Genomic DNA, 25,385 nt, shown 5'->3' on the forward strand with positions numbered 1-25,385 from the left:
AGAGGAAGGACTTTTCCCCATGAGGGCTCTCTTCCACTCTCAAGAGGCAGGGGGCAAGGGTATATACACACACAGGAGGCGTAACAATGAGAGGGAGTGTGAGAAATAGTTAAAAGCACAGATTCTAGCATCCTAACTTGGACTTGTCCTGATTCTACCATTTTGGGGGGCTCTGTTATTCTAGGTGAGTTCTTTTTCTCAGAGGCCAGTTTCCTCATTTGTAAAATGGCTAATAACTATGATGGAACTTTTTTTAGGATTACTGCAAAAATTAAATGAGACAAAACATGGAACGCTCTTAGATGGTGCCTGGCACAGAATAGGAGCTCAGTACATGGCTTTAAAATGTGCCTTATAGGACAACACTTAATCCCAATGGGTGGGGATTTCACACAAAGTATGTTTGGGCGGGCAGGTTTTGTACTGCTGCACGCACTATATTGAATAGACTAGAGCATGCTTCCTGCCACCATTTCTGTTTCTTTTCTGGATAAAACAGTCCTAATTAGACACAAGCTGGGAACTAGGATGCAAATAGCATTTCCTAAAACTCCTAACCATGCCGTAATCAATCCCCGTCTCTGTCCACACACAAGAGGTTACATCTTGGTCCCCTGGAGCTACAGGCCAGCAGCCAACCTGGATGTCTCTTTTTTCCCTTTATATAATAAAAATCAGAGTCTACTGATCTTTTCTAATTATAGATTCTTTCCTTCCTCTTTGTCCTTGTTACCCTTGCCCAAACTAGAGTCAAACTCTGGAGGCACCAAAAATCTCAGTGGAGGCAGAAAAGATGAATAAGAGCTCAACAGACAAAGAAGGGGTCATTTCAAGTTCTGAGAACAGTACAAGCAAGGCTCAGAGGCTTCCCATGACATGGTGCTCCGTGGAACAAAATGTAGCTCTGTATATAGGAACAGAGGCCCAAGCGGAACCATATGGCATGATAGCGGGGCACACAAACACGCAGCTACACTGCCTGGGTTTGAATTCCAGCTCCATCACTTAGTAGCAAGTTACTTAATTTCTGTGTGTCTGGATCCTTCATCTGCAAAATAGGATCATAATAGTGCCCACCTCTAAGGGTTGTTGGGCGGATTAAATGCTCTGACAGACCGAGAGAACTTAGTATAGTGCTGGGGCATAGTAAGTACCCCATAGATATTACTGTTCCCAATTCGTATGTAAGTGTTGGAGCAGCCCACCCTTCACCATTCAACTCCAAGTCCGCTTTGCACAGGAAGCTTTCTTCAATTAATCTGAAATGGCTGTCATACGTCACCCCAACATACGCACTCTCATTTGTATCAATATTTTGTTTTGGCTTTTGGGGTGTGTGTGTGTGTGTGTGTGTGTGTGTGTGTGTGTGTGTGTGTGTCAGGGTCTCACTCCTGTCACCCAGGCTGGAGGACAGTGGCGCAATCATGGCTCACTGCAGCCTGGACTTCCTGGGCTCAGGTTATTTTCCCACCTCAGCCTCCTGAGTGGCTGGGACTATAGGCACACACCACCATGCCTGGCTAATTTTTGTATTTTTTTTTATAGCGACAGGGTTTCGCCTTTGCCATGTTGCCCAGGCTGGTCTCAAACTCCCAGGCTCAAGCAATCTGCCCACCTCAGCCTCCCAAAGGCATAATATTAATGTTTTCACAAACTTATTCTCTAACTGTGGGTTGGGGACTGTCACATTAACAGAGAGGGAAGCTTACTGCAGAAAATTAGGGAGTTGTCTTGTGACACAATGACTCAGTTATGCATTCAACATTCGGTCAGCAACTATTTATTTATTTATTTTTTAAACTAGAACATTTATCACATGACTAATCATTGAAATTCTTAAGATGAACTGGATGCTGCAACAGCTGCCCTCTTGGGTTTAGGTGTTGTTCCTTTTCAGAATCTGGCCTCAATCTGCAGCAAACAATTTTTAGGTGTCTCATTCAACCAGTCCTGGTGGTATTTCACTGTTTAGCCTTGGCACCCAGTTATACTTCCTCTTGTGTTTGGCAGGGTAGCCACATTTGCCACAGGTTGTCTTCTGGAGGTGGTAGGCCTTAGAGCCATAGTGGTGGCACAACTTGTGTATCTTATTGTGATGCTTCCCAAACGATGACATTCCCTTCATCATCTCGCTTCTGCAGCTGAGACCAAACAGACTAGAAGATAAGGCACTTCCACTATATCTGGTCAGCAAATATTTACTGAACACTTACTATGTGTCAGAAACCATATTCCTCATGGCTTCCCCTAAAGCTCCATGCAGGAAAATTAAGCATGAGGGTTATTGATTGAAGGGTCTCAGAAAAACAAACCTTTGTCACTAATATCCCTCCTCCTGGCCATTTGCAAGATTTGGCACTGATTACCCATCTTCAAACCCCTTGTTAGTCATTCTCACACCGCTATAAAGAGCTGTAAAGAATGGCTGGAGACTGGGTAATTTATAAAGAGGTTTAATTGACTCACAGTTCTTCATGGCTGCGGATGCCTCAGGAAATTTACAATCATGGTGGAAGGGGAAGCAAATACATCCTTCTTCACATGGTGGCAGCAAGAAGTGCAGAGCAAAGGGCGGGAGAAGCCCGTAAGAAAACCATCAGATCTCATGAGAACTCACTCACTATCTCGAGAACAGCAGCATGGGGGTAACTGCCCCATGATTCAGTTACCTCCCACCAGGTCCATCCCAGGACACATGGGGATTATGGGAACTACAATTCAAGATAAGACTTGGGTGGGGACACAGCCAACCTATATAATCCCTCTTAAAAATCATGCATTCTATCTAGGCTGCTGTAGCGGTTCACACCTGTAATCCCAGTGCTTTGGGAGGCTGAAGTGGGAGGAACACTTGAGGCTAGGAGTTTGAGACCAGCTTGTGCAACCAAGCGAGACCCTGTCTCTACAAACAAAAAATTTAATTAGCTGGGCACAGTGGTACGTACCTGTAGTTCCAGCTACTGGGAGTGGGGCAGGGCACTGACTCAGGAGGATCACTTGAGCCCAGGAGGTTGAGGGTGCAGCAAGTTATGATTGCACCACTGCACTCCAGCCTGGGCAAAAGAGAGATACCTACCCTGTCTCTAAAAGTAAGTAAGTACATAAAATAAATAAATAAATAAATAAATAAATAAATAAGTACAGCTGGGTGTGGTGACGCACACCTGTAATCCCAACACTTTGGGAGGCCAAGGCTGGAGGATCACTTGAGCTCAGAAGTTCAAGACCTGACCGGGCAACACTGAGACCCTGTCTCAATAAATAAAAATTTAAAAACATAAAAAAAAATACAACTAATGCATTCTGATTGGGTCAAGGTTCTAATTTACCCAGAAAGGTCATACATCAATTATCTAATAGCATAGGAATTCCATTATCTGATTAACTCATCTTCTGTCTACAGCCATACCACCCTGAACGCCTGATCTTGTCTGGTTAACTTATCTTCTGAAGCACATGGATCCATAACGGGCTCCAGTGGGGCTGAGAACACTAGAAATTATCTGCTTGTGTATCTGTACTATTTCCCCCTGGATTCAATTTCAGGCAGTATAGGAACTAGATAATCAGACAGTATTCCCAATACCAAACACCTAAAGCATGACAAACATTCCTTTAAATGCATAGCAGAGCTTGAGGGCGGAGGAGGAAGGGAAAGCTACAGGGACAACAAACAAACAAACAAAGCAAAGAAATGAGAACCCTGAAGCTGTGGCTGCGGGTTGGGGGAGAGGGGGCGGCTGTTGAGTAACGTTGATAACCAAAGCCTGGCATAAAGCTGGGGCCCTCAAGCGCTTTGCTCTCAAGGAGGAGTGGACCAGGAAAAATCTGGCCATCAGCAAAAGGAGGAGGAGAAAGGGAAAATGTATCTGCTTCAGTCATAATTCTGGACCTGAAAAAACATTTCCACTGAGAATTTGCAATCCTGGGCTTTAGGTGTATTTGCAAACAGAATGCATACTGTGCCTGGTCTGGGCAAACACAAGATCAAACATGAACAAACATTAGCGGTGGATTGTTAGTTCCTTGAAGAAGCTTTGCACAAAGCTTCTCTAGAGGAGCTACAGTTAACCCAGGCTACGTATGATTCCCACACAAAAAGTTTGGACAAGTAAAGCTCAAACGCAAAAAATAAATCACGCAGCAACAAGCCTACATGAGCAAATGCCAGCATACCCAAGCAACAGCTGCACAATATCCTTTCTATTTTTCTATAACAAAATTATTAGGTATAAAGTAAAAAATAAGAATTTAAAAAATATTTACAGAAAAATAAAAATAAACTGAAAACATGACAAAGGGGCCATATACTATCAAAACAGATGAGAGACATTTGAAAAAATAAATCAATAGAATATCTAAAACTGAAAGCCATGATAATCAAAATTAAAAACTCAATGGGCAAGTTAAACAGCAGATTAGATAGGATGGAAGACAGAATTAGTGAACTAAAAAAAATACAAAAATGAAAACAAGCCAAACCGCCTCCCCCACAAGATCTAAAAAGTTACACAGAATGAAGCAGAGAGGGACAACAACTTGGAAAATATGAAGGAAATATTAAGAGACATGAAGACCAGACTGAGTAAGATGAACATGCATCCAATTGAAGTACTGAAAGGAGAAAATAGAATAGGGAGAGGCAATATTCTAAGAGATAGTGGCTGAGAATTGTCCAGAAGCAATGAATGACATGAAACCCTCAACTTCTATCATCAAGGAAGCTAGATGACAAAGGAATAATATTTTTCAATGTATAAGAGTAAATAACAGGTCGGGCATGGGAGCTCACACCTGTAATCCCAGCACTTTGGGAGGCTGAAGCAGGCAGCTTGTTTGAGCCCAGGAGTTTGAGAACAGCCTGGGCAACATGATGAAACCCCTTCTCTACCAAAAAAAAAAAAAAAATTAGCCAGGCATGGTGGAGCATGCCTATAGTCCCAGCTACCTGGGAGGCTGAGGTGGGAGGATTGCTTGAACCTGGGAGGCAGAGGTTGCAGTGAGCTGAGATCACACAACTACAATTCAGCCTGGGCAACAGGGCAAAAACCCTGTTTAAAAAAAAAAAAAAAGTAAATAACTAGCAAACTAGAATTTTATACTTAGTCAAGATAACATTTAAAAGCAAGGGGACCTATCGAATGGGAGAAGTATTTGCAAATCATGTATCTGATAAGGGAGTTGTATCCAGAATATATAAAGAACTTCTACAACTGAAAAATAAAAAGACATGTAACCTGATTTGAAAATAAGCACAGAATTTTTTTTATTTTTTTTAATTTATTTTTATTTTTTTTTTTATTTTTTTTGAGATGGAGTTTTGCTCTTGTTGCCCAGGCTGGAGTGCAATGGCACAATCTCGGCTCACTGCAACCTCCACCTCCCAGGTTCAAGCAGTTCTCCTGCCTCAGCCTCCCTTGCAGCTGGGATTACAGGTGCCCGCCACCATGCCCAGCTAATTTTTTGTATATTTAGTAGAGACAGGGTTTCACTATGTTGGCCAGGGTGGTCTTGAACTCCTGACCTCTGGCGATCCACTCACTTCAGCCTCCCAAAGTGCTGGGATTACAGGCGTGAGCCATTGTGCCCAGCCACTTTTTTTTTTTTTCATCACCCAGGCTGGAGTGCAGTGGGGTGATCTCGGCTCACTGCAGCTTCTGCCTCCCAGGTTCAAGCAATTCTCCTGCCTCAGTCTCTCAAGTAGCTGGGATTACAGGTGCCCGCGACCATGCCTGGCTACAACTGGGTGAAGGATTTGAATAGACATTTCTCCAAAGGAGGCTTACAAATAGCCAATATACTGATAAAAAGATATTCAACATCATTAGTCATTAGGGAAATACAAATGAAATCCACAATGAGATACTACTTAACAACCACCAGGCTGGCTAAAATTTAAAAAAGTAAAGACAATAACAAGTGTTGACAGGACGTGGGGAAATTGGAACCTTTCTATATTGCTGGTAGAATTACAGAATGATGCAGCCACTCTGGAAAACAGTTTGGCAATTCCTCAAAATATTAAACACAGAGATACCATATAACCCAGCAGTTCTACTCCTAGTTGTAGACCCAAGAGAACTGAAAACATGTATCTACACAAAAACATGTACACAAATATTCATATCAGCTTTATTCATAATAGGGTGAAAACTAACCCAAATGTCCATCAATTGATGAATGGATAATAAAATATGGTATATCCATACAACAGAATATTACTTGGACACAAATGAAATTCTGATACAAGCTACAACATAGATGAAACTTGAAAACATTGTGCAAGTTGGAAGAAACTGAGGCAGGAGAATAGCAGAGTAAGCTGGGGGTGAAGCGGATCCTTGGACGTAAGCTAGCTTAATCAGTAGCAAAAGCAAAACATGCAAAATAGCAGAAGTAGAATACACAAAATAAGGGAATAAGCAGTATGTACATAAGGGAGTAAGCAATGAGTTGAAACATGCAAGATAAGAAAAATAAGGACTTGCAGTAGCAATTTGGTCACAAAAAAATAAAAGTAAAGATAAGCAATTTGGTCGAGATACAGTAAGGTTGAGCAAGTGGAAGAAAAAAAAAACATATAAAAGGCCATGAAATGTAACAAACTGGGACTGATACCACTCGCTGGTCAGCCTGCTCTCTCCTCTCTGGGAGTGTTACTAAGCATAACAAATTTTTGCTGCTTTGCTATGCTATCTGTGTCACGTCCAGTTCTTTGTTTGGGACACCAAGAGCCAGGAACTACACGGTACCATCCATTAACAAAACCAGACACAAAAGGTCATATATTAAATTATTCATTTATATGAAATGTCCAGAATAGTATTCCTTTGTATGGAATCTAAAAAGTATAGGCCCATTGCATGGCTCACGCCTGTAGTCCCAACACTTTGGGAGGCCAAGGTTGAAGGACCACTTGAGCTCAGGGGTTTGAGACCAGCCTGGACAACATAGAGAGACCCAGTCTCTACAAAAATAAAAAATAAAAAAATTAGCTGGGCGTGGTAGCGCATGCTTGTAGTCCCAACTACTCAAGAGGCTGAGGTGGGAGGATCCCTTGAGTTGTGGAGTTCAAGGCTGCAGTGAGCTATGATGGCACCACTGCACTCCAGCCTAGGTGACAAGGCAAGACCCCATCTCAAAAAGGAGTTGTTGGTGTGAGAAGAGTAGAAATTTGTGCCTTAGGGGAACCCAGGAGTGTGGCCTGTACCCAAAATCACTCCCTGGGTAATACTGATGAGGGAGCTGCTCTTCTGAAGCCTTGTTTCTTCTGGTCCCTTGCACCTCTGCTCCCAGCTCACCCTGGTCTGCTCCCAGATATCCTGTACCCCTAGAAGTCCAGAGGACACCCATTCTTATCACCCTTGTGGTAGCTAGTGTCCTATAGCACTATCTGCCTGCCTTCTTCCCATCCCTTCCCCATGATCCAACACAGCTTTCTGGTGTCCTAAAAGGAGTTAGTCTGACATATCCCCAGCAAATGTGTAGATGGTGTCAAGAAATCTTTTCCCCTCCCTATTTTACAAACCACTCCGCTCCATCTGTATTAGTTTCCTAGGGCAGTGGTAATAAAGTATCACAAATTAGGTGATTTATAACAATATAAATTTATTCTCTCACTGTTCTGGAGGCTGGAAGTTTGAAATCAGGGCATTGGCAGGGCCATGCTGCCAACTAGGGGAGGATCCTTCCTTGTTTTTTCCAGCTTCTGGTGTCCCCACACACTCCTTGGCTCATGGCACCCTAACTCTAATTCTCTGCCTCTGGCATCACATGGCCATCTTCCCTCTAGCCTGTTCAAATTTTCCTCTTCTTATAAGGACACCAGTCACATTGGATTAGGGCCCACCCTAATCCAGTGCCCCCTACTCCATATCCTCATTTGCAAATAAAGAGAATACTATTAGGACTGTGTGTGCATGGAACAAAAGAAAATGGGCGCTTTCACACAGTGTGCCTAGGAAGGCTATTTCACAGTATGGAACAAGAGCCTTAAAAGGTGTGCTGGCTGTGTGTAGTGGCTCACACCTGTAATCTCAACACTTTGGGAGGCCGAGGCGAGAAGACGGCTTGGGCCCAGGAGTTCAAGACCAGCCTGGGCAACATGATGAGACCCGTCTCTACAAAAAATAAAAATAAAAGAACAAAAGTATCAGGAGTGGTGGTGTGCTTGTGGTACCAGCTATTTGGGAGGCTAAGATGGGAAGATCGCTTGAGCTCAGGGGGTCGAGACTGCAACAAGCCATGATAGCATCATTGCACTCCAGCCTGGGTGACAGAGTGAGATCCTGTCTCAAAAATAAAACAAAATAAAAAAACAAAGGCATGCCTTCTGGCTTTTACTCATAGGTGTTACTCTTAAGGAAATAATTGGGCAAGTGTACAAAAATGTAAGTATAAAGATATTCATTGCAGCTTTGTTTAAAACAGTAAAAAGAAGCACAAACATTCTAAATGAATACAAAGGAGAATTTATTTGCTCTTAAAGAGGTTGCAATTCAACTGAATTCTTTACTTTTACCTATGTTTCCTTCTCTTAGAACCACAACCCACTTGCAGATATTAAAATGGTGTCCTTTTATGAAACAATTAGAAACTTGAATATTGTTTGATGGTATTAGGAATCGCTATTGATATTTTAGCTGTGTAACAGTGTTTTAGCTTTGTTAAAAATGTGTAAACTTTATTTATTTTTTGATTTTTTTTTTTTTTCTGAGATAAGTTCTTTTTGTGTCACTCAGGCTGGAGTGCCGTGGTACAATTATAGCTCACTGCAGCCTCAACCTCCCTGGCTCAAGCTATCCTCCTGCCTCAGCCTCCTGAGTAGCTGGGACTACAGGTACCTGCCACCAGGCCCAGTTCATTTTTTAATTTGTTTGTAGAGATGAGGTCTTCCAATGTTGCCTGGGTTGGTCTTGAGCTCCTGGGTCCAAGCGAGCCTCCCGTCTTGGCCTCCCAAAGTGCTGGGATTACAGGCATGAGCGACAGCACCCAGCCTCAAATCTTCAGCTTTTACAGATGCATACCAGATATTCGCAGCTGAATTGACAGGCTGTATAGGATGTTCTTCAAATAACACAGGCGCGGGGAAAGCACATGTGTATGTGAATGGGACAGAATTGGTCATAGGGTTGCTGGTGGCTGAAGATTGGATACCTGTAAGCTATTCTGCTCATCTGTCTACTTTTGTGTATGATCTAAATTCTCCATAATAAAAAGTTAAACAAAGTATATATCTAGTTGAATTCTGCTTTTGTAGAATCTTCTAGGTATGACAGCTTCATAGGCGGCTTTATTAACACTTCTCCATTATGTAATTTTTCTAAAATGTCTGTTTCTCTAACTTAATTGTTTTCCAGGATGAAATGAGTATGAAAGTACTTGGGGGACTGACAGCCTTCTACATATAGAAGAGATTATTAGGACTCATTAGTGTTCTAAATATGTATTATTGTACTCTTTAGTGGAGAAAGAATTAAGTTAAATTTTTGGCTTCAAATAATTCATAGTCTAAAATTTTCCTTGATTTAAAGTGACTTTTCTCTAAAAGACAATTCAGGAAGGGATATAATAAGACCATGTGTGTAATGAGGCTGAGTTTGGTGCTGAAAAACTCAGCTTCCTTTGATCAATCAGATCCCTGGAGGTGGGATGGGGCAGGGACCATGTGTCCTATTCATTGCTGCATTTCCAGCACCCAGCACAGCCTCTGGCACACTACATAGGATAATAATAATAGTGGTGATAATAATAATAAAATAGAACTAACATTTGTTGAGCTTCAGTGCCAAACAATGTGCAACTGCTTTGCCTGAATAATTTCATTTCATCTTCAAAACACTCCTACGGGGAGTGTCTCAACATCACATTGAGAGAAAACTGATGCGAATACTGAGCCTCAGGAAGATTAAGTTACTCACGCAAGGTCATCCAGTCAGAGAGTGTGGGGCTGGCTTTGAACTCACGTCTGTTTGTCCTGGAAGTCACTACTTTTTTAATCAAGATGCCCTGAAATGCCAACGTGAGAAATCTGGTTCTCTTAGTGTGTCTCTTCTTGCAGGGACAGTGAGGACAGCAGGATATTGGAGCTTGGTGACACTTGCCTCTGCAATTCCCTAGGCAGCTCCCCCAGCTCAGATTCTACACCTTCAGGCTACTTCCTGTTGTCTTTTGGGTCCTCAAACAGACTTTTGTACAGAGAAAAGAAAACACTCACTAACCAATAAGCACAAGGCCTGGCAGGTTTATTTCTCTCTGTAATTTAATAAATTGACATTAATTAATAAGTGTTCATATGTCAATTTTGTGTGATTTTTTAATTTGAGTTATTGTAACTGTATATATTATATAGTGTATTTGTATTAATTTTATTTTTTTGGAGACGGAGTTTCACTCTTGTTGCCCAGGCTGGAGTGCAGTGGTATGATCTCAGCTCACTACAACCTCCACCTCCTGGGTTCAAGCAATTCTCCTGCCTCAGCCTCCTGAGTAGCTGGGATTACAGGCATCTGCCACCATGCCCAGCTAATTTTTGTATTTTTAGTAAAGACGGGGTTTCACCATGTTGGTCAGGCTGCTCTTGAGCTCCTGACCTCAGGTGATCCGCCCACCTTGGCCTCCCGAACTGCTGAGATTACAGACGTGAGCCACTGCGCCTGGCCGTTTTTATTAATTTTTAACTTTTATTATACGCGAGTCATATATAAACTTAAGTGATTTGAGTGATAAGGCCCAAAGCCTTGTCATCTAAGGGTGTGATGATACTATCAAGCTTTCAGATCTATCAGTTAAATAATTAAGAGGTAGGAGGGAATAAGTGTCCTAAAGGCAAGAAGTTCAGTTTCCAAAATGCCTTGCCCAGTGGGTTTTTCATAGTTGACATTTAATCAATAGTTGTTGAATAAATGACTGTGAAAAAGAAGAAAATAGTCATAAACAAAATTGAAAGCAAATAGGCCAGGTGTTGTGGCTCGTGCCTGTAATCCCAGCACTTTGGGAGGCTGAGGCAGGAGGACTGCTTGAACCCAGGAATTCAAGACCAGTCTGGGTAACATAGCAAGACCCAATCTCTACTACTAAATAGTAAAAATTATTTACAAAAAACTAAAAGCAGCCGGGCATGGTGGCTCACGCCTGTAATCCCAACACTTTGGGAGGCCAAGGCGGATGGATCACTTGAGGTCAGGAGTTTGAGACCAGCCTGGCATGGTGAAACCCCATCTCTACTAAAAATACAAAAATTGGCTGGCATCATGGCACTCACCTGCACTCCCAGCTACTCAGGAGGCTGAGACAGGAGAATTGCTTGAACCCAGGAGGCAGAGGTTGCAGTGAGCTGAGATCATGCCACTGCACTCTAGCCTGGGCGACAAAGTGAGACTCTGTCTCAAAGAAAAACAAAACAAAACAAAACAAAAAAACTAAAAGCAAATAGGCAGGGAAATATTTTCGTAAGTACAATAACAAGGTCTCAATTTCTTTCTTTTTTTTTTTTTTTTTGAGATGGAGTCTTGCTGTGTTGCCCAGGCTGGAGTGCAGTGGTGCGATCTTGGCTCACGGCAACCTCTGCCCTTCCAAGTTTTAAGCAATTCTCTGCCTCAGCCTCTGGAGTAGCTGGCATTACAGGCGCGTGCCACCACGCCTGGCTAATTTTTTTGTATTTTTAGTAGAGACAGGGTTTCACCATCTTGGCCAGGCTGGTCTTGAACTCCTGACCTCGTGATCCACTCACCTCGGCCTCCCAAAGTGCTGGGATTACAGGCGTGAGCCACCGCGCCCGGCCTCAATTTCTTAATATATTAGGAACTTGGGAAATAGATAAGAAAAGCATGAAATCTTCAATAGAAAAATGATAATGCTAAATAAATGCAGAATGAATAAATGAAAGAATAATTGGGGGCTAATAGAGAGATGCCTTTCCTGGAATTTAACATGTTAATTTTTTTAAGGGGCTTTCCAGTGAAGACCCAAAGACCTGCTAGACAAATTCTCAAAGAGCTGTAACACTAACATATTAATTTTCCAAGAGTACATTGGGGACCATATGAAGACAAGCAGACCTCAGGTATGTGAAGGGGGACTTAGAAAATGCAAAGGGCTCAGCTGCAGAGCTGGCTTAAGCCTTTTTCAGATGCACAGGAGGACAGGAAAGGAGCTGCTGCATGGCCTGGCAGAACGATCAGATGTCCCAAGTTAGGGAAAGTAGACAGGAAAATCCGGAAGTATACACTGGTGAGTTCCCTGCTTTGGAAGTAGGAATGTGGCTTTGCTGGGAAGCCACCCTTTGAGGAGGAAATCCAACTCTACAGGTAGACAGCAGTCTCCCAACAGCAGAGTTGGGGAGAGAGCCAGAGGAGGAGGAGAAGGGAAAGGGCCTACCTGGAGCAAGGCCAGCTCTCTGTTCTTCCCTGATGGGTGGGTCACAGTCACCCAGCCTCTGGGACAAAGTTAGGGGAAACCTGGGCTCTGATGACAGCGGCAACTTCTCAGTCTTGTCTGGCACATAAAAATAGCTTTTCCAGGTGATGTGACTCTGGGGCTTAGCCAACTGCAGGCCTGGTTACTATGCTTGGTTACCGGCCTTTGCCCTGTCTCCAGATCTTGGAATGACTTTGGCTTTACACACTTCCCCCTAGGGGCCTCATAAGTGAAGCCTCATCCTCAGGAGACAAGGGTGGCTTTTCATAGTGTGCCCCCTTTGTGGGAAGAGTATGCTGACCTTTAGGAGGGCAGGAAGGGCATTTCCCTCCTTCCTTGGCTTGGAAAACATAGGGGAGCTCAGCCAGACCATGTCTACTGTTTCCTGGGTAATTCACTAAGCCAACCAAAGAACCTGAACTTCCTGCAGTGATGAGGCCAACACACAGTCTCAGGTACACAAAACCACCAAGAGTCACATGCCTCCTGACTCACAGACCTACCCCAGGAGGCTGTGAAAGCAGCACACAACCAGGCCCAGGCTCTGGGGGTACTAGGAGTCACATGAACAATGAGAACATCAACAGGCCTGAGGTCACTGACAGGTGCAAAGGTTCCTAGGGTACACACATTTGCCCTAATATACACATACCTGTCCTGATTTACATACTCAGAGCCCCTTGGGCAGTATATATCCCATGATGCACTGAGCTCCTTATTTTGGGTAGAACTCCCTTTTAGAGCTAGTACCCAAGCTGCTCATTTTCCTTGCTATGAAGGAAGATTCTCCACATCCCTCTATTCCTCCTTCTCCCTGATTTCTCCCTGTTGTACAGATAGAGAAGTGGCAAGGGACAATGGTGATTTAATTCCAGAAGGCTGAGAAACCGAGGCTACAAAGACTCTATAGAAACAGTTATAGAATCTAATCAGCTATAAGGAATGCTTGGAGCCATTATCAAGCTCAGTCTGTTTTCACAAGGATCCTAAGGCTGGAGAAGCGAAGAAGTTTGCCCAATGCCCCAGGCTGGGCAGTGGCTGAGGCTGAATTTGATGATATAGGTGGGATAGGCAGGTTCAGTCTAGCTGGAGAATTTAGTTAGCTCGGGGGTGGGGTTGGCTTACTGATTTTTTTTTTTTTTTTTTTTTTTTGAGACAGAGTCTCGCTCTGTCACCCAGGCTGGAGTGCAGTGGCGCAACCTCAGCTCACTGCAACCTCTGTCTCCCAGGTTCAAGTGATTCTCCTGCCTCAGCCTCCCGAGTAGCTGGGACTACAAGCGTGTGCCACCACACCCAGCTAATTTTTGTATTTTTACTAGAGATGGGGTTTCACTATGTTGGCCAGGCTGGTCTCAGGCTCCTGACCTCAGGTAATCCAACTGCCTTGGCCTCCCAAAGTGCTGGGATTACAGGCGTGAGCCACTGCACCCAGCCTGGTTTACTGATCTTTAGTGCATGTGAGTAATAGATTGGTCCACTGATAACAACTGAGCATCTAGTTTGCACAAGGCACAGACTGAGAAGCAAATATATATTTAAATCTTAAAACAACCCTCTCAAAGTTAAAGGAAATAATTAATTAACAGAGACGATCAATGAATAAGGATGATGCTTACAATACATTTTTAAAATTTTATTTTGGCCGAGTGCGGTGGCTCACACCTGTAATCCCAACACTTTGGGAGGCCAAGGCGGGTGGATCACTTGAATTCAGGAGTTTGAGATCAGCCTGGCCAACATGGCAAAACCCTGTCTCTACTAAAAATATAAAAATCAGCCAGGCATGGTGGCAGGTTCCTGTAACCACAGCTACTCAGGAGGCTGAGGCAGAAGAATCACTTGAACCCAGGAGGCACAGGTTGTAGTGAGCCAAGATCACACCACTGCACTGCAGCCTGGGTGACAGAGCAAGACTCCGTTTCGAAAAAAAAAAAAAAATTATTTTGGATTCAGTGGGCACATGTGCAGATTTGTTACACGAGTATATTGCATAACGGGTTTCTAGTGAACCCATCACCCGAACAGTGAACACTGCACTCAGTGAGTAGTTTTTCAAAAGGGACCCCCTCTGGAGTCCCTGGTAAGAACTTTTAAGAAAATACACAAGACATTCTCTAGACGGAACATGCTTATAAACTGAGAGGTATAAACATCGAACGCCGTATCAGCATGTGATTCTCCAACATGCAAAAGAATCCAGGATGGGGGACTGGGGAGGTTTTCAGGGTCAAATGGGAAAGCTGGGAGCCTGAGACACCAACAGTTATAGCTGACTTTCAGGATCTGTTAGGCGAGGGGCTGAGGGGTTTGGTGTGGGTAGGGCTTTGGGCCTTCATCGTTGACAGGAGGGATTCTGACTGGACAGCTTTTTCTTTTTTTTTTTTTCTTTTGAGACGGAGTCTCGCTCTCTCACCCAAACTGGAGTGCAGTGGCCGGATCTCAGCTCACTGCAAGCTCCGCCTTTCGGGTTTACGCCATTCTCCTGCCTCAGCCTCCCGAGTAGCTGGGACTATAGGCACCCGCCACCTCACCCGACTAGTTTTTTGTATTTTTTAGTAGAAACGGGGTTTCACCAGGTTAGTCAGGATGGTCTCGATCTCCTGACCTTGTGATCCGCCCATCTCGGCCTCCCAAAGTGCTGGGATTACAGGCTTGAGCCACTGCGCCTGGCCCTGGACAGCTTTTTCTCCAGTCCTTTAGCCAAAGGAGGAGGGGTCACTGGGAGAAGGAAAAAAGGGTGGGAGTCTCCTCAAAGACCAGTTGTCCTCTACCGCTCATTACCCCCTCTCCCGACAACAGCCACTGTCCTTCTTGGCTAAGATAAGAGGCAGCAGGAACAGCCCCCTGCCCTGCTCTAGCCGAGTTGGAGCAGAGCCACGGAGTGAGTTGGCTGGCGGCAGAAATGTCTGGGCATCTGTGTCTGGGGGAGAGGTGCCAGCTGTCTAGGCGGAGAGAAAATGTGCCCATGTGCACACACATGTGTGTAAAGGTAGGGCATGTGTCAGTGAACACATGCAGCAGAGGGAAGAACAGCTGTTGTAATTGTGAATGACAACAGCATAGACACCAGGAGAACCCCATTGTCTCCCAACCCACAGACTCGGACTCTGCCTCCCTGCCAGGAGCAAGACACCTGTCTCCTCTGGTAGCACCTCCGCCATCTACCAGGCAGCAATGGAGCTCATTTGAGCCTGGCCCTTTTGCGGCTAACCTGGGCTCTCCTATGCTCAGAGAGCCCACTGTGACCGCCAAGAGAAGGTGACAGCAAGGAGGAAAGCTCCCTCTATGTTCTAACATTCAATGATTTTATGGTTCCATGAAGGAAAAAGAGAGCAACGTGTCAATACACAGATTTATCCTAAACTGCTAAATGGAAATAACTTGGAGAACAGCACAGAATGAGTAAACTCTTAAATACATGTCTCCAGTGAGTTTCCTTTTTGATTCTAATTAACTCCATAAGACAGAGGACTGTCCCCAAGCCTTTATTGAGACGAGAAAATAGGGACTTCTTCACCCCAAATCTTTCCTAAGGTTTTTTTATTTACATACTTTTTCAAAACATTCATTGAATACTTTTTCTTCTTCTCATAATACATGCTCATAGCAGAAAAACTGAAACTCAGGAAACTATCAAACCTCCATAATCCACCCCATTCTCACTTTACTTCCACAGGCCCCAGATATGCCTTCTATAGGATACTCCATCATGTTAAGATGAGCCCACATCTCACATCTGAAGTTACTATGCTAGTTGAAACTGTCTAGTTGGCCAGGCGCGGTGGCTCATGCCTGTAATCCTTGCACTTTGGGAGGCTGAGGCGGGTGGATCACTTGAGGCCAAGAGTTCAAAACCAGCCTGGCCAACATGGTGAAATCCCATCTCTACTAAAAATACAAAAAAATTAGCCAGACGTGGTGATAGGCAGCTGTAATCCCAGCTACTCAAGAGGCTGAGGCAGGAGAATTGCTTTAACCTGGGAGGTGGAGGTTGCAGTGAGTCGCGATCGTGCCACTGCACTCCAGCCTGGGTGACCCTAGGCGAAACTCAGTCTCAAAAAAAAAAAAAAGAAACTGTCTAGTTAACATATATTTTGCAGACCTTTGATTAAATGTTTGTGAATTTTAGTTTTGTCATTTAAATTTTTTGGAAGTCAATATATTTTGTTTTCTATATCTCAAATATGTTTGAGAGTCCTTGAAAAGTCTATAGGCCCCAGGAACTGTGCTTATTGTGACTAAAGAATAAGAGGACCCTGCCCGGTAAAAAATGTTACTATTTAAGAGTAGATATACTGTCAGTCTCTCTCTCTCTCTCTCTCTATGTATTTATCATGGTTAACTTAAAGGGCCCATATAGTTTTGAATACTGTTTTTCTCCTATTCCACATTGTTCATCCAGTATTTCCCAAACAGAGCTTGAGAGCAGAGGCCTGCTGTGTTGGTGGGAGTCCGCCACCCATACCACAGCTTCTCAGTGTAGGTTCTAGGACCACCCACCTCTTAGGTAGAAAGGCTCTGAGAGAGACAGCTTGTCTCCCTCAGCCCTGTGCTTCACAGATGAGGAAACTGAGGCCTGAAGAAGTGACTGGCCCCAGGTGAGTTGTTAGTCAGTGCCACAACCAGACTCAGAATTTAGGTTGCTGGCTCAGGTGGGAGGTGAAGAAGTCACTGCTTGCCTTGTTTGCCCTCTGCCCATTTTCCAGGGCCAACTCTCTGTGGGCACCTTCCTCTGGTGCCATACTGCCAGGCCCTCCCACTCCACTCCCACTTCCCACTAGCTGCTCCAAGCTCTTGACCCAATTTCCCCATCCAAACTCCTGGGTTTGTTTTCCCTTCATTGTCACCATGTTGCTCAAGCTGTAAATTTACAAAATGTTAGTAAATTTTAATTTTTTTCTCTGATGGTAAAAGTAACAGATGCACATGGGAGAAAATAGGAGGGAAAAAGGAGTTCATTATCATATCACCCAGAGATGATCATTGTAAAAATGCTGTGCAACAAACATCAATAAATAGAATTAGAAATTGATCAGCTGCTCCGTTATTATTATTAATTTTTTTTGAGACGGGGTTTTGTCATGTTGCCTAGGCTGGTCTTGAACTCTTGGGCTCAAGCAATGCTCCCACATCAGCGTCCCGAAGTGCTGAGATTAGAGGCATCAGCCACCATGCTTGGCATGTTCCTTTCAGTTATAAAATATCTCAGATACACAAACATGATTCATTCATTCAACAATATTTGTTGAGCATGTACTACATGGAAGGCACTGTTCTGGGTTTAGGAACACAGTAATTGACACAATAGTCTGAATCCTTGTTCTCAAGGAGCTACATTCTAGCAGAGGAAGACAGATAATCAACAAATAAATATAAAATAGTGTTGAGTACTATGAAGAAAAAATAAAACAGGGTAAAGGAGAAGAGTAGGTGTTGAGTGTTGCTGTACATGAAATGATTAGGAAAGCCTCCCTGAGAAACGACATTTGATCAGAGTCCAGAAGGAAGTGACAGAGCAAGCCAAATATTGAGTGAACATGTTTCAGACACTGAGGCCATAATAGTGAATAAAAGTGACATTCTGCTCTGGGCCACCGGTTCTCCTCTTCATTGTAGACACTTTGTACTATTTTACCTAATGGCTTGAAGACTGAATTGTACAGGAAGGGAAGGAAGAGGAAGAGCTACCCTTAACATTTTAATTTTTTTTGGCCAGGCGCAGTGGCTCATGCCTGTAATCTCAGCACTTTGGGAGGCTGAGGCAGGTGGATCACCTGAGGTCAGGAGTTTGAGACCAGCCTGGCCAACATGGTAAAACCCCATCTCTACTAAAAAAAATACAAAAATTAGCTGGGTGTGGTGGCTGGCACCTGTAAATCAGCTACTCAGGAGGTTGAGGCAGGAGAATCGCTTGAACCCGGGAGGCGGAAGTTGCAATGAGCTGAGATCACACCACTGCACTCCAGCCTGGGTGACAGAGTGAGACTCTGTCTCAAAAAAAAAAATAATAATAATAAATATAAATGTATTTATTTATTTATTTATTTAATAAGGTTGGTCTTGAACTCCTGACCTCAACTAATCCACCCGCCTTGGCCTACCAAAGTTCTGGGATTATAGGTGTGAGCCACTGCGCCCAACCAACTCTTAACATTTTAATATACGGACTTAAAAGTCTAAAATTGGCTGGGCATGGTGGCTTACACCTGTAATCCCAGCACTTTGTGAGGCTGAGGCAGTGGATCACTTCAAGTAGATCACTTGAGGTCAGGAGTTTGGGAGCAGCCTGGCCAACATGGTGAAACCTCATCTCTACTAAGAATACAAAATTTAGCTGGGCGTGGTGGTAGGCGCCTGTAATCCCAGCTACTCGGGAGGCTGAGGCAGGAGAATCACTTGAACCTGGGAGGCAGAGGTTGCAGTGAGCCGAGATTGCACCACTGCATTCCAGCCTGGGTGACAAGACCAAGACTCTGTCTCAAAATAAAAAAAGGCCAGGCGTGGTGGCTCACACCTGTAATCCCAGCACTTTGGGAGGCTGAGGCGGATGGATCACCTGAGGCCAGGAGTTTAAAACTAGCCTGGCCAACGTGGTGAAACCCTGTTTCTACTAAAAATATATATATAAAAGTTAGCTGGGCATGGTGGCACATGCCTGTAATCCCAGCTACTAGGGGGACTGAGGCAGGAGGATTGCTTGAACCTAGGAGGTGGAGGTTGCAGTGAGCTAAGATCATACCACTATACTACAGCCTGGGCAATAGAGCAAGACTCTGTCTCAAAAAAAAAAAAAAAAAAAAGTCTAAAATTAATCAGTATTTACTTTCCTTCCAAATAAAAACATACTAAATTTTATCTTTGCTCACTGTTCCCATCTGAAATGTTTACCAATTTTTAAGTTTATCTTGTTATTGTTACTTTTCCAAATCAACCATTATTACTAAAAATAGTTTTGCATAGTCATAATTTGTTTAGATACATCCATATGTTTTGTAAATATTTCCTTACCATTTTTTCTTGCATTTCCCTATTTCCTTTTGGGTTCAGTTTTCTTGTGTCTTAGGTTCATTCTTCAGTAGTTTCCATGGTAAGGGCCTATGGCAGCTAACTCTGCTTTTGTTTGTCATCTGAAGATGTCTTCAACTTGCCCTCCTTTAAAAAAAAATGACTTTATTTAGATAAAGTTCACTTATCAGAATCCACCATTTTAAAGTATGCAAGTCAATGGTTAAGTATATTCACAGACTTGTATAACTGTATAACTGTCAGCACTGTCTAATTTTAGAACATTTCATCAACAGCCCACACACCAAAAAAAACCACCCTGTACCTACTAGCAGTCATTCCCCAGTCCCCTCTCCACCAGCCCCTGGCAACCACTTACCTACTTTCTGTCTCTGTGGATTTGCCTTTTTTTTTTTTTGAGACAGTCTCACTCTGTTGCCCAGGCTGGAGTACAGTGGTGTGATCTCAGCTCACTGCAACCTCTGCCCCCTGGGTTCAAGCAATTTTCCTGTCTCAGCTTCCCGAGTAGGTGGGACTACAGGTCAGCACCATCATACCCGGCTAATTTTTGTTTTTTTTTTGTAGAGGCAGGGTTTCACCATGTTGCCAGGCTGGTCTCAAACTCCTCACCTCCAGTGATCTGCTCACCTCGGTCTCTGTGCTGGGATCCTCAAAGTGCTGGGATTACAGGTGGGAGCCACTATGCCCGGCCCTGGATTTGCCTATTCTGACATTTCACATAAGTGGAATCATACAATATGTGCCCTTTTGTTTCTGGTTTCTTTCACTTAGCATAATGTGTTCAGGTGCATCCATATTATAGCATGTGTCAATACTTCATTTTTTATGGCTGAATAATATTCCATTGTATCACATTTTGTTTATCCTTTAGTCAGTTGATGGATATTTGGGTTGTTTCTACTTTTTTGGTTATTATGAATAATGCTGCTATGAACATTTGTGTATAAGCATTTGTGTGTGAACATACATCTTCAGTTCACTTGGATATATATTTAGGAGCGAAATTGCTGGATCATATGGTAATTCTATGTTTAACTTTTTGAGGAACTATTCTAAAGCAGCTGCACTATTTTACATTCTAACAGCAACGCATGAGGGTTCTATTTTCTCTACATTTTCATCAACATTTGTTCTTTTCTGGGTTTTTTTGCTTGTTTGTGTTATAGCCATCCTAGTGAGTGTGAGGTGGTGTCTCATTGTATTCTATTTTTTATGTTCATTTTAACATAAACTGTAGCATACCGTACACATACTATATACCCTTTTCATTTAACAATATATTGTAGAGATCTTGTCAGTAAGTACAGAACTTACTCTCTTTTTTCTGGCTTTATGGTAATTCGCTGTCTGAATGCACCATCTTTTAACCAGTTCTCTATCGATGGGCTGTTTTTTCCATTCTTTTACTATCACAAACTGTGCTGTAACAACTACCTTTACATACTCCATTCTCTACATGTGGAAGTCTGTCTGTAAGGATAAATCCTAAAAATGGAATTCTGGGCTAAAGGGCATGTGTATGCTTTTATTTTTACAGATATTGCCAAATGGTACTCAGTGGTCTTTTTTAACACCTCAATGGTCTTGAGGTGTTTTTTAAAAAAAAGCGGGGGTCAGGGAAACAATTACTGACAAATTGATTTCCATACAGAATGTACCAGTTTATACTTACCAGAAATGTAAGTACATGTTCTTTAAATGACCACTGGAGGATAAGATCAAATTTGTGAAAATACTTGTGTTCTTAGTATGGTACTCTTGTGTGGGTTGACTTCAGAATCACTTCTTTTTAGGGGCTTTGGGGAAAGGGCAGCTTATAAAAAGCTTTCCTTGGTTGCAGTTCCAAGGAGGAGGTAGAGCCTGAAAATGGCTTGTCTTGGGGCCCTTATCTACCTTTCCTTGGTGAAACAATGGGTACTCACTGAAGATACTGGGTAAAATATTCATTCATTTATTCCTTCAATCAATAAATATTTATCAAAAGCCTACTATTTCATGCTAGCTGCTGGAGATGGAATGGAAACAAAATCAGACCAAACACTCCTTTCACTGACTTTTCAGGCTTTTGAAGGGATGCAGACATTAATACAACTAAGGCCAAAGTAACACATTGGGAGAGAAATGTCTATCATGCCACTGGAGCCTGGAACAGGGCCTGAGGGTCAGCAAGGGTGACCAGAGGAAATATGTTTGAATTGAGATGTGAAAGATGAGTAAAAGACTAGGTGAAGAAAGTCTTTTCTTCCTCTGGAGGAAAAAGCATAGTTAACAAATAAAGAAGGTTGGGTACGGTGGCTCACACCTGTAATCCCAGCACTTTGGGAGGCTGAGGTGGGAGGACTGCTAGAGCTCATGAGTTTGAGGCCAGTCAGGGCAGCATGGAGAGACCCCATCTCTACAAAAAAAAGGAAAGAAAAGAAAGGAAAAGAGAGAGAGAGAAAGAAAGAACGAGCGAAATAAATAAATAAATAAATAAATTAGCTGGGTGTGGTGATGTTTGCCTGTAGTCCCAGCTACTCAGGAGGCTGAGATGGGAGGATAGCTTGAGCCCAGTAAGTCAAGGCTGCAGTGAGCAGTGATCATGCCACTATACTCCAGTCTGGAAAACAGAGTAAGACCGTTTCTCAACAACAATAACAACAACAAATAAAGAAGAGAGGCAATAATACCTACCTCATAGCATCACTAGAAAAATTAAATAGGCCGGGAGTGGTGGCTCACGCCTGTAATCCTAGCACTTTGGGAAGCCGAGGCGGATGGATTACGAGGTCAGGAGATCGAGACCATCCTGGCTAACACAGTGACACCCCGTCTCTACTAAAGAATACAAAAAATTAGCCGGGTATGGTGGCGAGCGCCTATAGTCCCAGCTACTCGGGAGGCTGAGGCAGGAGAATGGCATGAACCTGGGAGGCAGAGATTGCACTGAGCCAAGATCGTGCCACTGCGCTCCAGCCTGGGCGGCAGAGCGAGACTCAAAAAAAAAAAAAAAAGAAAAAGAAAAATTAAATAATACATGTAAAGCATTTAGCAAAATGTTCAGCACATATCAGTTACTTGAAGAATGATTATTTTGTTTCCACTGTCTTTTTTTTTTTTTTTTTGAGACGGAGTTTCGCTCTTGTTGCCCAGGCTGGAGTGCAATGGCTTGATCACGGCTCAGTGCAACCTCTGCCTCCCAGGTTCAGGTGATTCTCCTGCCTTGGCCTCCCGAGTAGTTGGGATTACAGGCATGTCCCACCATGCCTGGCTAATTTTATATTTTTAGTGGAGATGGGGTTTCTCCATGTTGGTCAGCCTGGTCTCGAACTCACGACATCAGGCGATCTGCCTGCCTCAGCCTCTCAAAGTGCTGGGATTACAGGCGCGAGCCACCACGCTCGGCTCTTTTTTTTTTTTTTTTTTTTTTTTTTTTGAGACGGAGTCTCACGCTGTTGCCCAGGCTGGAGTGCAGTGGCGCGATCTCGGCTCACTGCAAGCTCCGCCTCCCGGGTTCCCGCCATTCTCCTGCCTCAGCCTCCTGAGTAGCTGGGACTACAGGCGCCCGCCACCTCGCCCGGCTAATTTTTTGTATTTTTAGTAGAGACGGGGTTTCACTGTGGTCTCGATCACCTGACCTTGTGATCCGCCCGCCTCGGCCTCCCAAAGTGCTGGGATTACAGGCTTGAGCCACCTCGCCCGGCCTTTTTTTTTTTTTTTAAATAACCATAGTGAATGTTAAAATCCCAGTTCCCCAAGCAAAACATTACTACCCTAGTTAGGTACTTACTTCTAAGCTCTACCCCACACTGCCTTGGGTTGTTAGTTATCTTCTCTTATTCAGGTCTTGTTTACTCAACCAGGTGACAAGCTTATTTACAACAAGAATCTGGCTTTACACTTTTTAGCAAAATAATAGCTACTATTTATTGAGCATACATGACATACTCTTTATGTGCATTATTTCCAAGCCTCACAACAACCCTGTTTCACAATTATTTTCCTCATTTTACAGATTAAGAAACTAAAATTCAAAGGGGTCAGTTAGCCTGGCCAAGGTGTTGAAAGCAGGACTAAATCCTGATGCAGTTAGCTACATTTGTAGCTGACAGATGGAAAAGCATAGAGCTGCCCTCACCCAAACTCTTCTTATTTCCAACTGGCATGACCTTTAGACAGTGGCAGTGAATATGGGGAGAAAGAATTGTTGGAGAGGTGCCCATCCCTTCTTCCAGCTGTGTGAAGTATAAATTTAGAATTCAAACTAAGTAGAAGCCAAAGGGTCATTGTAGAATTCCCACATTCATTCACCAAGCCTACGCTGCTAATGAATGAGCAAAACCCCTCACTGGGAATTTTGTAGTTGATGATACAGATAATGCTAACACTCATGGAATGTTTTCTATGTGCCAGGCATTGTTCTAAGTGCTTTATATGGATTAATTCATTTAATATCCAGGCTAAGACTGTTATGATCTCACATAACAGCTGAGGAAACCAAATTACAAGAAGGTTAAAGGGATCGCCCAAGGCCTTCACCTGGCAAAGTAGTGGCGTTTGGATCTGGCACTGATTTCGCAGCTTGAGACCTATTTAATAACAGTGTGAGAGAAGGGTCACAGAGTCAAGCAAAAAAACAGACGAAACTCTGGTATAGCGAAGGACCAAAAGTTCTGCGGACTGAGCAGGAAAGTTGGTTCCAAATGTCTGCCTGCCTGCCAGCAGGCCTCCAGCCCCAGCCTTCTGCTTTCCCGGCTTCCCCACCCCCTCATTCCCGAGAGACCACAGCCAGCCAGCCAGGAAAGGAGGGGAAAGGTCGCAGTGGGGATTGGCTCCTCCCTTCCCGTCCAACAGCTCTTGTTCAGCAGAGCCCGCCGAGCTCGCTGAGATGTGGAAAGTCACAGGGTTCTTTCCCATCCGGCACGGGAACTTGACCCGGGTACACGGAACCGCCAGTTCTAAAGCCACCAGTGGCCTTCCTTTCCGCGGCCTGTACATCCCTTCCCGGGGGTCCTCCCCATTCCCAGTGTCTCTCCGGGACTCTACTTTCGGAGATCCCCGGTTGCGTGCTCTCAAGACAGACCGCACAGTCTTGGCTGAGTGGGTGGGGGGTGCTTAGTAAGGCAGCCCAGCCCCCAAATCTGGGCATAAGCCTGGTCTGTGACCTCCTGGTTCTTTAGTTCAAGCCGAAAGCACCCTTAAAAATCATCTAGCGGCCGGGCGCAGTGACTCACGCCTGTAGCCCCAGCACTTTGGGAGGCCGAGGTTGGAGGATGGCTTGAGATCAGGAGTTCGAGACCAGCCTGGGCAACACAACAAGGAAAAAAAAAAAAAGGAGAAAAACAAAGAAGAAAAAAGTGGCCAATGTCTTCATTATAGATGAGAAAACTGAGGCCCATTTAAATATCAAGTGACTTGCCCATATGCAGTTAGGATCCCACACCAGGGCCAGGAGTATTTCACGTTTTCTTAAACGACACGACAAACTCTCATAGGAAGTAGAGCTTGCAGAGCTTAATGTGGTGCACAAGGGCCTCATCATTCCAGCGATACCGATGGCAACTGAAACTCGGGATTTGGAATCTTGGTACATCTATGAAGTGAAACAAAACCCGCTCTTCAGTCTTTGAAGAAAATAACGAGTGGGTAGGGGTCTGGTGCCCTCTGACAATTTAGCGCTTGCCGAAATCTCTGGGGAAGAACCCACCCTCCACTGCAGGGCTTCACCTACACGAAGGCCGTCGGTGATTTTCACCTACTGGGGACGAGGGATATGTGCTCTCTGACTCCTTCAAATGTTTTCTACAGCAGAGATGCTAGTCGAGATTAATACATACGCCTCGTCTCACTCCAGAACACAATGACTCAAAACCGCACGACGTGTACTTTTGGAAACAGCTCCGCGGGAGAGCACCTTGGACAGTCCCGAAACCCCTTCGCCCGCGGGGCGGGGCCGCGGACGT

At 43.9% G+C, this 25,385-nt stretch overlaps 1 protein-coding gene, 2 long non-coding RNA genes, 1 other non-coding gene and 1 pseudogene across 8 annotated transcripts in view; 2 read left to right on the forward strand and 3 right to left on the reverse strand.

Annotated features, from left to right (window-relative positions):
* LOC135970229 (uncharacterized) overlaps positions 1-10,226 on the forward strand; it is a 29,867-nt gene extending 19,641 nt beyond the window's left edge. The window contains exon 2 of the long non-coding RNA XR_010585826.2: positions 10,061-10,226. This is a non-coding gene — a long non-coding RNA (uncharacterized lncRNA). The remainder of the gene's footprint in view (positions 1-10,060) is intronic.
* IMPDH1 (inosine monophosphate dehydrogenase 1) overlaps positions 1-25,383 on the reverse strand; it is a 66,548-nt gene extending 41,165 nt beyond the window's left edge. For 3 of the 5 annotated variants that reach the window (XM_005550693.5, XM_045388434.3, XM_065542534.2), the window contains exons 1-2: positions 25,260-25,383; positions 19,426-19,569 (exon numbers count right to left, since the gene is read on the reverse strand). The gene's annotated coding sequence lies outside the window, so the exon portion shown is untranslated. Of the gene's footprint in view, positions 1-19,425; positions 19,570-23,961 lie in introns of all 5 variants that reach the window. The other 2 variants (XM_074035941.1, XM_074035939.1) reach the window with 2 other exon arrangements.
* LOC102139475 (large ribosomal subunit protein eL37 pseudogene) lies at positions 1,765-25,383 on the reverse strand (annotated as a pseudogene).
* On the forward strand, positions 2,713-6,388 carry LOC135970228 (uncharacterized). The gene is made up of 2 exons (XR_010585825.1): positions 2,713-2,838; positions 4,962-6,388. It is a non-coding gene; the product is annotated as an uncharacterized lncRNA (long non-coding RNA).
* On the reverse strand, positions 11,947-12,008 carry LOC123572620 (U7 small nuclear RNA). The gene has a single exon (XR_006697180.1). It is a non-coding gene; the product is annotated as a U7 small nuclear RNA (small nuclear RNA).
* Positions 25,384-25,385: the final 2 nt, after the last annotated feature.

This window comes from Macaca fascicularis, chromosome 3 (assembly GCF_037993035.2).
Source record: "Macaca fascicularis isolate 582-1 chromosome 3, T2T-MFA8v1.1".
Classification (NCBI taxonomy): domain Eukaryota; kingdom Metazoa; phylum Chordata; class Mammalia; order Primates; family Cercopithecidae; genus Macaca; species Macaca fascicularis.